Source organism: Lissotriton helveticus, chromosome 10, assembly GCF_964261635.1.
Source record: "Lissotriton helveticus chromosome 10, aLisHel1.1, whole genome shotgun sequence".
NCBI lineage: Eukaryota > Metazoa > Chordata > Amphibia > Caudata > Salamandridae > Lissotriton > Lissotriton helveticus.
In genome coordinates, this window is record NC_136071.1 from 877,124,943 (window position 1) to 877,142,275 (window position 17,333).

Genomic DNA, 17,333 nt, shown 5'->3' on the forward strand with positions numbered 1-17,333 from the left:
ATCGGCCTGTAAGACCCACAATGCTTGGGGTCCTTTCCAGGCTTATGGATAACCAGAATAGAGGCCCGGAGAAGATCAGGTGGAATGGCTCCGGGGTCAGCAAAGGAGTTGAAAAGGCGCGTAAGGACAGGGGCTAACATCGTGCAAAACGTTTTATAATAGAGCGCGGTGTATCCATCCGGGCCCGGCGCTTTGCCATGTCTAAGTCTGGCAATAGCAGAAACCACCTCCTCTATCCTGATGTCTCTATCTAAATGTTCCGCCTGCAAAGGATCCAGAGAAGGCAGTGCGACCGAATCCAAATAAGCAGCCAGTGCCGTCTCGTCCGGGGGTTCCCCTGCATAAAGATCCTTGTAAAAACTGCGGAAGACGGCCGCTATACGAGCATCCTCCGTCTCCATCGTCCCCGCTTGGTTGGATATCTCCTTAACCAGTTGGTTCTGACGTGTCACCCGGAGCCTGTTAGCTAGCAATTTGCCACAACGGTCCCCACCAGTGTAAAAGGTGTGGCGCAGCCGGAGTGCAGCATACTCCGCCCGGTCGAGGTCTAGGGCCGCCAGGAGCTTCCTCGCTTCCTTGAGCTGCCGCCAAATCCTGGGAGCCCCCGTTCTACGATGTATCTGCTCAAGCTCCCGGACCCTATCCGTAAGTTCATCTCTCTTGGCCTGCCGCTCCCTATTATCAGCCGAGGAGATCGCTAAAAATTCCCCTCGAATAACAGCCTTCAGCGCTGCCCACTGCGTGGCCCGGCTGGTGTCAGAGTTATCATTGTGGGATTGATATTCCCGAATCGCCTTCTCGATGCGGTCCACTTCCTCCTTCCTGTGCAGCAGCGTGTCGCGAAGACGCCACGTCCTAGGGCGAGGAACCGCCGGAGGCATACACAACGTGGCCTCGACTGGGGCATGATCCGAAAGGGAAATCACGCCTATCTCCGACCCTGAGGCCAGCGCCCGCACCGGGGAGGTAACTAAAAGGTGGTCCAACCTCGCATACGTCTTGTGTGCGTGGGAATAGTACGAATAGTCCTTATCTGCGGGGTGCATGTGTCGCCACAGATCAAGTAGGTCCACCTCCTCCAGCTGAGCCCTACGGTCAGCGGAGAATTCCCCGACCTGCGGGGAGCGTTGCGCCGACCTGTCCAGTGCGGAATCAAAGACCATGTTGAAATCCCCCCCAAGTATGATATGCCTGTCCTGCGAAGAGGTAATGTCTTCGATCGCAGCCTGCAGGAAGCGATCCTGCCGTTCATTAGGGCTATATAGGGACCCGATCGTAAATAGAAGACCCCCTATCTTGAACCGATACGCTAACAGCCTGCCTTTCTGTTCGGTGAATTTGTGGAGGATTTCTCCCCTAAAGTGCCGGTCCACCAGTATCGCCACCCCAGCCGTTTTAGTGGTGCAAGAGGAGAAGAACTGTGATGGGAACTTATGGGAGCGGAGCCTGTGCGTGTCCTGTGGCAGTAAATGCGTCTCCTGGAGGAGGCAGATATCCGCCTGGGTGTTCTCCAAAAGCGAAAGCACAGCCCGTCTCTTAACAGGATTATTCAAACCCCGGACATTCAGGGTCACGACCTTACAAGCGTCAGGGGGCATATGAGAAGGTGTAGTAGAAAGCGTCAAGACCCCACTCCAGCAGGGCAGAGAGTGCAGAGGCGCTGCACTGTACTAGAGGCAGCAGAGCAATGAATAGAGCGCAAATGTATGTGTAGCAAATGTCTGTACAACCTAAGAAGCATGCATAGTGTCTGTAGATCTAGGAACCATAATGTGCACTGGACAACCCACCCCTCCCCACCCCAACTCCCAGGCAAAGCAAAGAGAAAAGCAGAGCTGTATGTGCAGCAGTCATGTCTGAGCAAACCAAGAAGCATGTATAGTGCCTGAATGATTAGGAACTCCATTGTGCACTGGACGGCCCTCCCCCCACCCCTCCAACTCCGGGGTCCCACCCCCCTGCCTGACCCCCCCCACTCCCGGTCCCACCAAACCTTCCTCCTTCTTCCCCAACTCCCCAACTGGCCCCAGTCCCCACCCGCAATTGGGACTGGCTCAACAACCCCGACCCCTCCCCCCCGAACTCCCAAAGAACCCCAAGAACCCATTGTCCCAGTCCGGTCCGCAACGGACAAGCCTGTGGAAAGTCACAAAAGTGGACGTCCAGCCACCACGCACTTCCCCGCTCCCCCCCCCCCGGACCCCCAAACCTGGATTACAGTGATGGCGATGTCGATCTCCCCCCGGAGTCCACTCAAGCCGTCAGCGCCACGTCACTCGCTGCCGTGACACTGGCCCCATCTCGCGTTGCATTGTCCAGGTCTGCATTGACAGTAGGCGATTCCGGCCGCGCTGAGGAAGCAGAAGACTGTCGGCCAGGGATTGTCTGCCACCCATCTCTAGTGACGCGGAGAAGGCGTGGCGTGTGCGGTCCATCGTCTGTAGCAGTGATGCCCAGCACCCCACACGTATCCTAAAGGGAACGCAGCTGGTGCAGAGTCCCGTTCCACCGGAAAATGAGGCGGAAAGGGTGTCCCCAGGAGTACTGAGTGCCATGCTCCCGAAGGAAGTCAGTCGCAATTTTAAAGGCCTTGCGCTTCTGCAGGGTGGTTGCTGCCAGATCCTGGTAAAGAGCCACCCGGTGACCCCGAAATTCCAAGGATGACCTCCTCCGTGCCTCACGAAGGATTCTCTCTTTCAGGGGATAGTCCGGCAGGAAGGCCAAAATGTCGGGAGGAGGCGCCGAGGACCGGCGCTGCAGGCCCACTCTGTGCGCTCTATCGATCCGGATGGGAAAAGCGGCAGATTCACCCAGCACCTCTCTGAATAAATCCCCGAGGTACGCAGCCACGTCATCCCCTTCGGCCCGGGAAGGAACTCCCCGGACTCGGATGTTGTTCCTCCGGGAGCGGTTTTCAAGGTCCTCGGCGTGCGACTGAAGATCAAGATGCTGGTCCCATAGGCGGATAACCTCCTGCTGTAATTGCACGATCTCTTCGTCCCTGGCATGGCCAGCGTCCTCCACTGTGGTCACTCTATCTCCCAGGCCGTCAACCTCCCTCCGTATCTCTCGGACCTCACCTGCCACTTCCTGCTTAAGCGTTTGAAAATCTTCCCGCAATGAACTGAAGAGGGACTCAAGGAAGGATCTCGTGACCGGCGGCTCCCCTCCGCTCGCCCCCTGGGAGCCACCTGGGTGGCTTGGAGACGGCTGACCCCTGTCCTGTCTTGCATTGCTTCTGCCCAGCATGTCCGTCAACGTGCGCTCACCCTTCTTGGGCCCTCTGTTGTTCGCCATCTTGACCACTGAGGTGCCTGCACGAATGGTCTGCGGGGCTTCGGTCCAACCACTGGCACCGCCTCAAACCGATCCTTCGTTCCCCCACACCACACCTCTAAGGATCCAGTGGATCAGTCCGCCCCACCGATAGATCTTCTCCGATGCGCTGTAAATCGGGCTGTGGTCTGCTCACCTTGGGGACTGGCAGTCCACCAGGGTCTCCAGGCCCGGCCGACCTAGCCCTGTTCTCACCTTCTCCACGGCCAGCACCGCAAGCACGAGCCCCAGGTCCCCCGGGCCACAGGGGGCCCCCTCTCGAACCGGCCCGGTGTATGCTTCCCAGTAATATGGGCAGGGGAGCCTGTGCCTTTCGCCCAATGTGCCACGGCACCTCTGTTGAGTCTATATGGGCGTCCCCACACCGAGCGCCTTGGTCCCGGGCCACCCCCAGGCGTCGTCAGCGCAGGGGTCCGCCCTGTGAGAAGGGCCGGTTCCAGGATTATGCAGGCGGCCGAGCCTCCCCGCAGCCAGCAGCCGGGTGTCCCAGCCTCTGACCCTCCGGGGCTCCGGGAGATGTAGGCCGCAGCCTCGGCCTCGCGTGGGGGACCCTCCCCCAGCGGCGTCCCCAGGTTCCACGACTCACCGTGGGGCGCCCGCGGCACCGGGGGCGCAGCACCGCACCCAATGTGCCCAGCTGATGGGCTGCCACCACTGGCAGCGTCCTCGAGGTCCGGAGCCCAGGCCCGAGCCCCGGCCTCGCGTAGCGTCCGGCCCCGAGGCCCGCTCCCCTGCCGCTTCGGCTCCGGGGGTCAAGCAACTCAGACCCCCGAGATCTTCTGCAGGGTCGAGTGGGGATGTCCGGGACCGGGGGGCAGAATCGGCTGCCTCGAAGAGCCCACCAAGGCGGACGCCCGCCACAGGGCAACTTCTGGCTCCACCTCCGGCCTGCGCTCCGGGCCTCTCCCGCTCCCGGCAATGTCTCCGGGTCCGGGACCGTTCAGGCGCAGTTACAGGCGTTTGTGTCCCCTCGGCAGCCACACCGGGGTGCCTCTCCATTGCTCCGCTGATTGCAGCAACCAGGGGGGAGATCAGCGCGATATCAGCGGTTCAAGGGCCCAGGGCCGGCGGAGCTCACAGCGAGTGCGTCCACTCAGCCCGCCATCTTGGCCACGCCCCCAATGTCCCACTTTTAAATACTATGTACCCACTTTGTATGTTACAAGGCCTACATTTTTGTGATTTATTAATATTTAAACTGAAGGTTTTTTTACAGTCAGAAGGAAAGTTTTGACAAGTTGGGTTGCAGTTTAAAACTTTTTTGGCCTGAACTAAATTTCCCTTTGTTAATCTTTCATTTTCCCATAAAGGAGCTATTACTGGCACACCAGCTGAAGCAGTTATTGTTGTCATTTCAAAGGTGATGAAGATCTATCACTTATGAAAGATGACAGGCTGATATCAATGATTAATATAGGTTGTAAAATCTACACAAAAGTTCTTGCCACACAGTTGGATAAACTAATTCCTAAACTAATTCACCCCACCCAAGCTGGATTCATTAAAAATAGATTGTGCAGTGAAATACCAGATTGCTTAGCCACATTATTGGAAAGACCTCGCTGTCAACTTCCCTTGCAGTTACAATAGCTCTGATTGCTGAAAAGGCATTCGACAAGGTATGCGGGCCCTTTTTTAAAGCAGTTCTTAACAAATTCGGCCTAGGAGAAGACTTTATTAAAATGGTTATGGCCTTATACACTTATCCTAAATCTAGAGTTAAATTTAATGGTAGAACTTCTGACTATTTTGACCTAATACAAGGTACGAGACAAGGCTGTTCACGTGTATCAGCACTCTTTCTTTTAGTAATTGAACCATGCCTAAGGCAAGCCCGTCTGCGCCCGTCAGCGTCAAGTCAAAGTCAAAGAGTCTTGAATAGCGCACATATCACTGTTAGGTCTCAGGGTCAAGTCAGCGACCAGGGCCAGTCATGCTGCCCGATGCGCACCGGAAGATGAGGCTCACTACCGGCTATCTGGTGAGTTTCTAAAAGCGCTTCGGCCTCCTCCTTCCCTCTCTTACTGTTGCAGTACCATGCCTTTCAAATCAGACTTTGTATGCACAGCCTGTGGTTTTGTTCTTAAATTAAAGCTTTTGCTGATTAAACCGCAAGCCAAATCCTCGAGATGCATGCGCATTAGAGCTACCCTCATAAATGCCAGATCATTGAGGAAACACAACGCTGAGATTTTTGACTTGGTCTCTGATAATTCTTTGAATCTGCTGTTTGTTACGGAGCCCTGGCTTGATGCCGCATCAAACCCAATTGTGGCACTGGCCACCCCTGCTGGCTTTAAGCTTTGTCGGGTGGATCACCCTGTTGGTAGAGGGGGGGCTTAGCCATCTTGTACAGGGATAACTGTGTTCTTCACAGTGAAGTCTCTAGCATATGGGAACGAGTGCGAGGTGTTGGATTTTAGTATCCACTTCTCGGATCATTTTACATTAGGTGGCTCCCTCATCTATCACCCCACTGGCCCGGCTAGTGCCTTTCTTAAATCTTGGGGGGATGCCATAGCTGAGCGTGCACTGCGCTTCTCCCACTATATGTTTCTGGGAGATGTGAATCTCCACCTTGATGAACAAGATGTTAAAGATGCTGTGGATTTTTTTGACTCCCTTCAACTAGCTCATCTCTCTCAATGAATCTCCCATGCTACTCATCGTGGTGGTCATATCTTAGACCCCATCTGCTCCAATTTTCCTGTTCAGGTGGCCGAGCACTCCCTGAACTCCTGGTTGGACCACTTCCTTATTTGTTTTTCCTGGGAGGTCACTCAGCCAGCACAGCCTTCAAGCTGCCTTTGCCCTCCGATGTTCAGTAAAATCAATCCTCTTCAATTTATGAGCTCTTTGTCTGCCTCTAGGCCCCCCGTCATCAAGATCTTGAAGGGAGTGTGACCGGGTTTACTAATTGGATTACTGATTAAGTGTCTTCGCTATCTTCGCTATCTTCACCTCGCCTGCTGAAGCTTGCGAGGGAATCCCCTTCTAAACCTTGGTTTTTACCAGAGGTTAAAAAATTCTGAAACATGAGTGCAAAGTTCTGGAGAGGGCTTGGTGCTCCAGCTGCTACTGCCCTTTGGCCAAACTCTCTCTTAGAGCTAAACAAAAAAGCTACTACGCCGCTATCGCGGCAGCAAAAAGTCAATACTTTACATCATGTATTGCCCGGGCTAACAATAATTTAAAATAAATCTTTTCAATCGTGCAAAGCTTTATGTCCCCATCTGCCTTGGTGCGCTCTGCTCCTGTTTCAGAAACCTGGTGTGAAACTCTTATTAGCTTCTTTCTGGATAAAATTTGCTCCATCCAAGCCACGCTCGCATCTTGTGCCCCAGCTTCCACGCCCTGTACATTTGTTCAGCCTGTAGTCGACCCATTGCACAATCTTTTATCCTTCTCGCCAGTAGATTTATCTAGCACCCTTAAAATTCTGAAGGCTTTGAAATCAGGTTCTCCTATTGATCCCTGTGCGGCCAGACTTTTGGCCTCTGTCGCAGACTGTATCAATCCTGAGGTCAATCAGATCATCAACATGTCGCTGCGGGATGCCTTTGTTCCAGCGTCCTGAAAACGGGTGAAAATCCTCCCCCTTCCTTAAAAAGCAATCACTGCATCCATCCATTCCCGGAAATTATCGCCCCACCCATCTCGCTTTTGCCTAGCCTGGCCAAGGTTTGTGAAAAGGTGGTCACAAACGAACTCACTGAGTACGTCAAGGCCTCCGGCCTGCTTCACCCGGCTCAATCGGGTTTCCGGGCACAGAGTCAGCATTATTGGAGGTGTCTGAGGCGATTCACAAGTGCTTCAATGCCGGCGGGAGGGCAGCTTTGGTTATGCTGGACCTCTCTGCGGCTTTCGATACAGTGCCTCATGCCCTGCTTCTTGATCGCCTCTTGGAGATTGGCGTATCCGCGTCTGTCTGGTGCTGGATCAGGTCTTTCCTCACAGCAGGTTTGGCTTCCACCGTGTGCCTCGGCTCCTCGACCAGTGGCCATGGGTGTTCCACAGGGGTCATCCCTTAGCCCCCTTCTCTTCAACATCAATGTCACCCAGCTGGTTTTTCTTTCAGAGGCATTAGGGGCTAAGGTGATGGCCTATGCTGATGACACCCAGCTGCTCTTCTCTTGGGGACGAGATGAGGATGCAGTTCTCCCCGCTCAACACTGCCTTTCTTTGGTCTTTCACTGGCTCGCTCAGGCGCAGCTCAAGTGCAATGAGGAGAAATTGGAGATCCTCTGTATGGCACATTCCCTGCCAACTTGAGAACGAAGCTATGGCCCCCTGGCTTCCTCCTACCTAGCTTTAAGGGAGACTCTGTTAAGAACCTGGGGTCTGGTATAATGAGAACCTGATTTTCTCATCGCAGGTTAAGAAGTTGGCTGGCATGTGTTTTAGCATCCTGAAGTCTTTGAGGAAGTTTCTTCCTCTTTTGCCTAATTCTGCAAAGGAAACTGTTGTCCGTGCTCTAATTCTTTCCCGCCTCAATTACGCTAATGCACTGTATGCTGGCTTTCCTGGTTACCTTTTGAATAAATTACAGGTGATTCAAAATTCGGCTGCCAGATTCCTACAGGGCCTTTCCAGCAGGTGCAGTGTGCGCTCTCATTTGCGATCGCTGCATTGGCTCCTGGCGGAGGCTCGGATTAAATTTGAAATGTTATCTATTGCTCATAAAGCCCTCCATGGTCTGGGTCCCATTTATTTGCAGAAGAGGTTCACTTTCTATACTCCGGTGAGACAGCTGTGTTCCTCTTCCCAACTCTTGGCGCAGACCCTCGGTTTAATTGCCAGAGGATTGGCGGGACTTTCTTTGCCCGGATAGCTGCACTGGCATAGAATGCATTGCCATTGGCCTTGTGGGGCATTAAAGATCCTACGATCTTTAGGAAAAAGTTGAAAACTTTTCTGTTCTAGCTCTGTCCTCAGACTCTGATTCTGACCCTTTTCAGGCTAGTGCTGGGACATTCGTTGGAGTATCTGTGCGCGGTATAAGTGCATATAACATAACATAACATAAGATATTACAAACCATAAGGGACCCAATGATATTGCAGGTGTTACATTTGGTAATGTAATTGTTAAAGTAGCTTTATACGTGGATAATATATAAATATATACCAAACACGCTGAATACTCTATTGCTCACTTTGCCACTGGATTCAAGCAAGCCGGGCTGAAGACGGCTGTAATGCCAGAAACCGGTCCTCGGAAGCTTGTTTCTGGTCCAGGGAAGGCATGGCTTGGCAGTTCGGACTGGACTGTTCCCATGAGGCACAGGGTCAGACTGATTTGCATATAGCCATGTCTGAACTGGGGTGGCAGAGTGGGCTAAAGAACGGTGATGGATTAAACCCAGATCTTTTGACTGGGTGTGAGTGTTTGATTGGTTCAGATGCTCCGTCCATCACCACCTCCTTTTGTACTGCTTTGGCCGCCTTAAGTGTGGCAAGGTATGCTCAGACGTGAGTCCCTTGCTCACTTTGCCACTAGATTCAAGCAAGCCGGGCTGAAGACGGCTGAAATGCCAGAAACCGGTCCTCAGAAGCTTGTTTCCGGTCCAGGGAAGGCATGGCTTGGCAGTTCGGGCTGGACTGTTCCCATGAGGCACAGGGTCAGACTGATTTGCATATAGCCATGTCTGAACTGGGGTGGCAGAGTGGGCTAAAGAACGGTGATGGATTAAACCCAGATCTTTTGACTGGGTGTGAGTGTTTGATTGGTTCAGATGCTCCGTCCATCACCACCCCCTTTTGTACTGCTTTGGCCGCCTTAAGTGTGGCAGGGTATGCTCAGACGTGAGTCCCTTGCTCACTTTGCCACTGGATTCAAGCAAGCCGGGCTGAAGACGGCTGTAATGCCAGAAACCGGTCCTCGGAAGCTTGTTTCTGGTCCAGGGAAGGCATGGCTTGGCAGTTCGGGCTGGACTGTTCCCATGAGGCACAGGGTCAGACTGATTTGCATATAGCCATGTCTGAACTGGGGTGGCAGAGTGGGCTAAAGAACGGTGATGGATTAAACCCAGATCTTTTGACTGGGTGTGAGTGTTTGATTGGTTCAGATGCTCCGTCCATCACCATCCCCTTTTGTACTGCTTTGGCCGCCTTAAGTGTGGCAAGGTATTCTCAGACGTGAGTCCCTTGCTCACTTTGCCACTGGATTCAAGCAAGCCGGGCTGAAGACGGCTGTAATGCCAGAAACCGGTCCTCGGAAGCTTGTTTCCGGTCCAGGGAAGGCATGGCTTGGCAGTTCGGGCTGGACTGTTCCCATGAGGCACAGGGTCAGACTGATTTGCATATAGCCATGTCTGAACTGGGGTGGCAGAGTGGGCTAAAGAACGGTGATGGATTAAACCCAGATCTTTTGACTGGGTGTGAGTGTTTGATTGGTTCAGATGCTCCGTCCATCACCACCCCCTTTTGTACTGAATACTCTATTTAAGCATTAAAATAAACTACTGAAGTTTATTCATGAATATTGAAGCACTAAAAATGATGATTACACCCATGATTAATTATAGGATTTCTATGATTCCGATCTCCCTATTGGAAGATTCGTTTTGCAAACTGGACAGTCTTTAAAAAAAATTCCTGTGGAATAGCAAGAGACCATGGATCTCCCTAAAAAAACATTACCCAAAATCTTGGAAGGGGTCAGATTAGCTACTTTTTTCATTATATCATAAAGATTTTCTCATCATACAAATTTCTAAATGGTTATCACAACCAGACCAAAACCAAATAAGTTTGGCTCTAAGTTGGACCCTCGCTGGTATGTTTACGCTGGACCAACTTGGTCCCCCTAAAGACCCTTAGACATTTGCAAACTTACAAACTAAATATTGCTATAAAAATATGAAATTCTACTGAGCCCTTAAATTGAAATCAGTCATCTCCAAACTTAAATTCACATTCTCCTCCCAATCTATTCTAGATTTGATAGCTGGTACAATCTAAGTGGTCACTTTGTTTCCAGAGTCTGTGCTCCTTCCCAAGTCCACTAAGTTACAGACATTCACTGAATCCAAATGGGAATGTGAAACCAATACAGACAACTTCTCTTATAATTGGCAAGTGATTTGAACCTCTAATTTTAAATATAAAATCATGCCTTCCCTGTTCCAAATAAAATGTAATCTCCTATAAAGATCGTTTTAGACTCTGCAACGTATGCATAAAACCAAATCAAGAAATGTCCATATATGCTGGAATTGTCATGTTACAACAGGAGACCTTGCTCACATGTTTTTGTATTGCCATCTACTCAGCCAATTTGGCTAAAAGTCTTTAGCTTTATTGAAGATGTTTTGCAAATGAAACCAATATTTTGTCAATCACATCTTGTTCTTGGTCCTCATGCTACATGGCTAACAAATGTGAATGAGAGACATCTTCTCGACTTCATCCTTATAAGTGGTTGTGAAACTATACTTAGCAACTGCAAAAGCTCCACCAAGATCTCCTTCCAAGCCTGGAAGGAACTGTTACTCTACACAAGAGGAGTGGAAAACATCACATTACAGTCCTTCCCTTGGAGACACAAGAACCGACCCATAGTGGGAAAAACTAGACCTCTCTCTTGATCAAAGTAAGCCTCTGTGAATATTGACCTCATTACTATATCGGTATCTTTTTGATAATGCCCACATTTTTCTTTGCCTTATTGTGTTTGTTATCAGCACTCCTTCTTTCTGCTCTAGTCTCCTTTTTCTTACCCTCTCATCTGTGTTCCTATTATTTAATAATAAGCAGTCCGGTTGATAATCTTGAATAATATTATGGTAAGGCATAACCAAATGTTACAACAGTGTCTGTGTATTTTTTTTTTCAAGGTTTCTCAATATATGTATGAGCAATTTTAAATGTTCCCTAAAACCAATAAATCATTCTGAAATTAAAACCAAAAAACTTCAGAAGTCAGGCTATAATGGTAGACCTGAAGCCATGTTTTCATTGTCACTCTAGTGAATTGCCACAATAAGTGCTACCATCTAAGGGTTACATTTAACTTTCCATGACAGGTATGTAGTTTCATCACCATGGGATGGAGCCACAGACGAGGGTGCATAACAATGGGACAGGTGTAGACGATTAACCCTGAAGGATAGCACTAAGGCTATTTGAACCCTGTCAGGAAATGGGGCTGTGGGCACTGATTAGCACTTAGTATGGCTCAAGCATTGGAACGTGGTACTACAAATCTGCTACAACTATGTTCCTTTCAGCTGGACACTTCATCATAGAGTGTCATCGTTGTCTGGACTGAGGTGGGGCTTATGCAGAGCATGCACTACATGACAGCATACTGACAATCAACTACAGCTCGCAGCAGGCCCTGACCAGCTTGGATAATTTCACTCATGTTTCACAGAGATTATGTAAAGCAGTGTGATGCAATATAGCTGCAGGCAAGACCATGCTACATAGATCTTAGATGTTATTTGCCAAGACCTGTTGCTTCCTAAGGATATGTATCAATCGACATAGGGAATACAGACAGGTATTTAGAAAAATTGTGTTGTTGATAAAAACTAGCTATGAACTTTTTCTTGAACAGTTTCAGAACGCTACTAAGACATGGAGTTGTTATATTATACCAAGGTTATCCTTTAACAGAACACATAGTATTTGTAGATCTATGTTGCATATGTATATAAATGCCATGCGCAAGGGGTTACATTTCTAGTATGCCTACAAGAATTGTGAAGAATTTTGAATAGTAAGATAGTAGAAACAATAACTTATCATCCGTAGGAGAGTTCATAATGTCGAAGCTTGAGGCAGGTCACATTAAATTGAGATACTCATTCGTTGTGGGTTTAGTTTTCGGAGTTTACTAGGTTTTTTGTATTGTTGCATAGAGATATTGCTAAGGCATCTTTGTTTGCTATGACAGTTATTACAATAACTTCCCTTAATGGCAAGTTATTTGAGATATATCTTTGTCTTGTAGATCTCCACTAGACCTTGCGAATTTCCTTGAACAACAGAAGTGCTGAGTTGGAGTGGTGGAGAACTATGTCTCTGTTGTCTCTCTTCTCCCATTTCTATTTCCCCACATTTGCCACTGACCCCCATATTCTTGATTTTGTGGTAACTCGTGGGGAGGATGGGAGATGCAAAAGTGCATCACTGGATTCTGAGCATAAAGTTTAGTGAACTCTGACACACCCCGCTCATCACTACCCAAACTAGGGAGCACTGCAGGATCAGGAGTAGTCTGTCACCAGAATGAATTGGTGAAAAACACAATACCATCCTCCTGCTGCACTGCCTTAGCATCTTCTGTAGCACCTACGTTAACACACACCTAGCAAGACTTCTCCCCTCGCTTTTGGTGAAAATGAAGCTAAATCCACCGAAAAAAAGTAGAACATGTTTGTAACCATTTGTCTACATTTCTTTAGCTCATTGGGTTTCCCTATCACCAAAACAAGGACAAGAGATGGACAGCCAAGTGTGAACTGGTGGCTGCTAGAAACAAGCATTGGAAATGCAATAGGTCTCGCATTAGAAAAGTTGGAGCTATTGGTATTGTAAATATAATTCCTTCTTAAGTTCTTTTTATGTTTTTAAAATATTAAAACTATTAATATTGTTCTTTGAAATGCCAATAGTTATAAAATTAGCTAATGTGACACCTATAGCATTAGTAAAGCTACATGTTTAGTTTTCCCCTAACTTACATGGAAGAGAGAGTGAAAGAGGCAGAAACGTGGAGAGAAAAAGAAAGAGCGAAGGGATCTGTAAGCTGAGAGATGTGGCCTAACAGAACGCTCGGTTGTGCGGGCACTGCTGCTCGGGGTATTTGCGTGATTTGTGTAAGTAAATGTAGAGGGAGGGAGAGAGTTGGAAGAGAGAGTGAAAAAGGCAAAAACGTTGAGAGGAAAAGAAAGAGCGAAGGGATCTGTAAGCTGAGAGATGTGGCCTAACAGAATGCTCGGTAGTGCGGGCACTGCTGCTCGGGGTATCTGCGCGATTTGTGTTAAATTGCGAAAACAACGTGATTATTTGACACTTCTATTTGAAGAGCTGTGTATTTAAATTTCGTCATACCAAAGTGTTGGTTTTAAGTACAAATAAGCCTCCTGACCAGAATAACTTCACCATTCCTTCTTCGTGTGTTGCATCATTGTTTGAAAAACGTGTGGGATGTTACATGGCAGTATGCAATGGCAACATACAAATGAAAGCAACACAGAGGTAAATATCAGCCAGGAGAAAATCACTAAGTTGCGGAAGACAGGCCAGCTACCATGATTTAATGTTAAAAAAATGATTTGGCTGAGCTGTGCGGCCTGTCCCGCAAGTGGTGCAAGTGGCCCCATTGTGAAATTTAAGTTTAACTCGAGTCAGACACACGGTCCTTTCAGGCCTCCCCGAGGGCGATATTAACATGGAGAGAAAGGGAGAGGCAGACAGCAGGAGACCGTGGCATGGAGAGACGGGGTGACATAGAGGGAGCGAGGCCCCGAGAGGGAGTAGACAGGAAGTAAGAGTGACAGAAAAGGAAGAGTGACGGCGAGCGAGAGAGACGGACGATAGAAACAGAGAGGGGAGAAAGTGAAGGAAACGAGAGGAGAGGGAAGACGGAAGAAGGCAGACAGTGAGGGAAGCAGGGAGCGAGATACAATGATGGGAGATTGAATGAGAATAAAATACAGACGGTGCTCAATTTGTTAAAAAAAAAAAGGAGACACGGCCTGTCGGCCGTGAAACTGAAAGCACGGCCGGCCGGCCGTGAAAAAACCTTTGATGCAGCAGGGGGCAACTAGGGGAGGAGAATGGCTGGGCTGAGGCAGAGCGCAAAGCCTTTGATGCAGCAGGGGGCGGAGCGGCAAGAGCTGCTGGCGGCACCAAGCTGACGATTTGATGCTGTGCACGCGCATTTTAACTCATTGCGCTTGCACATTGAGCTAAAAGCGCATATGCACTGCATCAAATCGCCAGTCTAGTTAAACTCTGTTTAAGCCCCTATAGTCTCGCTCCGCTCAATACGCATGCGCATTGACAGGCGACACCTAAAAAGCCTGTTGGAGCACCGAGGCAGCGCAAAGAAATCTGAGGGATCCAGAGCTGCAGTGGTCGGACTTCTAACCCTCTGATACAAGGACTAACTTCAATGCACCAGCATTGAATTAAAAAGCCGGTTGGAACACAGCCCTAATACAAGCACACTGTGCGAATCTGCTCAAAGAAAAAAGGGGCAGCCCAATAATCCTGGAACCAGGGCAAAATAGAGAATAACGAAAGCAATGGTCCCTTATGGGGAAGTGTGAGCCTCAACTTCCTCGGCACCCATATATAACCATCACTAAATTGGTCTAAATAAGAATCAAATACAATTTTGTTCAATTTATTCAAAACCAAAAAGGTTAAAGTTATCTTTGTCATGCATTGTACTGAAATAAGAAACCCTGGGTGGCTCCGCGCTTAGTTGTGATCGCGGAGGTAGGCAAAACTCTGACTCCATGGCAGAGCAGAGTTAGCCGCCCCCTCCAAAATTATTAGAATTTTTAAAAAGAAGGCACTTACGTACGTGGCTTCTGCCTCCCCTGCCTGGCTGCTGCCCTTACTGCTGCTCGCTTCCTTCTTCCAGTGAAAAAACTCCTACGTTGTACGTCTTACATGCGGGTGAGTGTGGGGGAGGTAGCCTCTCTGTGCCCATAACCCTGTTTTAGCATTTTTAACTTTGCATAAAGCTCTAAACTTTTTTAAATACGGTCTTATGGCATAATTGATTTTAGTGCTTTTAACTTACGCTTAGACACTTGCTGCCTTTCATTCCTCATGGTGGTTTCTATTCCGTTTGGTGCCCCCGTTTTGCCGCAGCTTTGCCGTTTGCTGCAGTGGGGCTCCGGACACTCCCCCTGCCTTGGGCACTTCCGGTGGGATGTGCAAAGGTCAGGGATCGCAACTGGCTAGCAAATAAAATGCATATGCTGAGCCAGACGCGCAGCGGGTGAGTGTGGTAGAGATAGCCTCTCAGTGCTCATAACCCTGTTTTAGCATTTTTTAACTTTACACAAAGCTCTTAACTTTTTAGAATATGGTCTTATTGCATAATTGATTTTAGTGCTTTTAACAAATGCTTAGACACTTGCTGCCTATCATTCCTCGTGGTGGTTTCAGTTTCATTTGATGCCACCGTTCCGGCGCAGCTTTGCCGTTTGCTGCGTAGGGGCTCTGGACACACCCCCTGCCTTGGGCACTTGGCAGGGGGAGGTGCGCCTTGGAGGTGCAGAGGTCAGGGATCACATCTGGTCAGCAAATACCACGTATATGCTGAGCCAGATGTGCAGCAGACGCACGCAGCAGGCAGACCAAAGGCAAGCCCGTCTGCACCCATTCGAGTCACGAACGCGGCCAGGGCCAGAAATGCCAGCCATTCTAACCCAGACTATCACTACTCTAGAGAATAAATTCTGCTCTTAATACACAAGTAAGTGAGTGCTACATCCACCTGCAATTGGACAACATAATTGGCCTAGCAATTTGTTTAGGGTGTAGATATGAACTCAGACATGAACCTAGCACCTTCCCCGACCACGCCCCTAAATTAGATCCTATAACTGACCCTAACCCCAAGCAACTACGATGCGGCCTGGTTATTTTCAGATCACTAGGCAAAAATGCCTTACATATACATGACATTATCCTAAGTCTTAGTTTAGATGGCTTATTTATAACAGAAACATGGCTAAAGGACAGGTCCAACCCCGTACAAGCCCTTCCCGCAGGATATACTATATCCAGAAGAGATAGACCTATACAAAGAGGGGGAGCCTAGCAATAATCTACAGGAACACTGAAATACTCCTCTTTTGACATCACAGAGCTAAAAGAGGCAGAAAGTTTGGGCTTCTGTTTCCAACTAGACAACGTGGTGTCATTTGCATAAACCTTAATCTACAGGCCTCCAGGGACTAGCGTTAAATTTCTAGATACCCTGGGAGAAAGTTTCGGTACCCTGGTAGTCAGGTACTCTAATTTCACTATACTGGGAGATTTTAGCCTATATTTGGAATCAGCAGATAGCCCAACTGCAAAACATTTCGGAGAGATTATAGGAATTTAAGGACTTAATCAGCAGATAGCCGGTCCCACACACTGCGCAGAGCATACTCTGGATGGAAGATGTACCAATTCCACGGTATGTAACTGTTACCACACAACTTTTAGCACGAAATACTTTTACAACGAAACTATTACCACGCAGGACCCTTTACGACGAATACCTTTACAACGCATTACACTACAACGCAGATACTATTACAACGCATACCGTTACAACGTAAGTATAGGTAATTTTATCTTTTTTTTAAACATTTATTAGGGGTATTGGGTTTGGGTTTTGGGGTACAGGGGTATTTTTAGGTTTCAGGGTTGGGTTTGGGTTTTGGGGTACAGGGGTATTTTTAGGTTTCAGGGTTGGGTTTGGGTTTTGGGGTACAGGGGTATTTTTAAGTTTCAGGGTTGGGTTTGGGTTTTGGGGTACAGGGGTATTTTTAGGTTTCAGGGTTAGGTTTGGGTTTTGGGGTACAGGGGTATTTTTAGGTTTCAGGACTGGGTTTGGGTTTTGGGATACAGGGGTATTTTTAGGTTTCAGGGCTGGGTTTGGGTTTTGGGGTACAGGGGTATTTTTAGGTTTCAGGGTTGGGTTTGGGTTTTGGGGTACAGGGGTATTTTTAGGTTTCAGGGCTGGGTGTGGGTTTTGGGGTACAGGGGTATTTTTAGGTTTCAGGGTTGGGTTTGGGTTTTGGGGTACAGGGGTATTTTTAGGTTTCAGGGCTGGGTTTGGGTTTTGGGATACAGGGGTATTTTTTAGGTTTCAGGGCTGGGTTTGGGTTTTGGGGTACAGGGGTATTTTTAGGTTTCAGGGATAGGTTTGGGTTTTGGGGTACAGGGGTATTTGTTTGGGTTTTGGGATACAGGGGTATTTTTAGGTTTCAGGGCTGGATTTGGGTTTTGGGGTACAGGGGTATTTTTAGG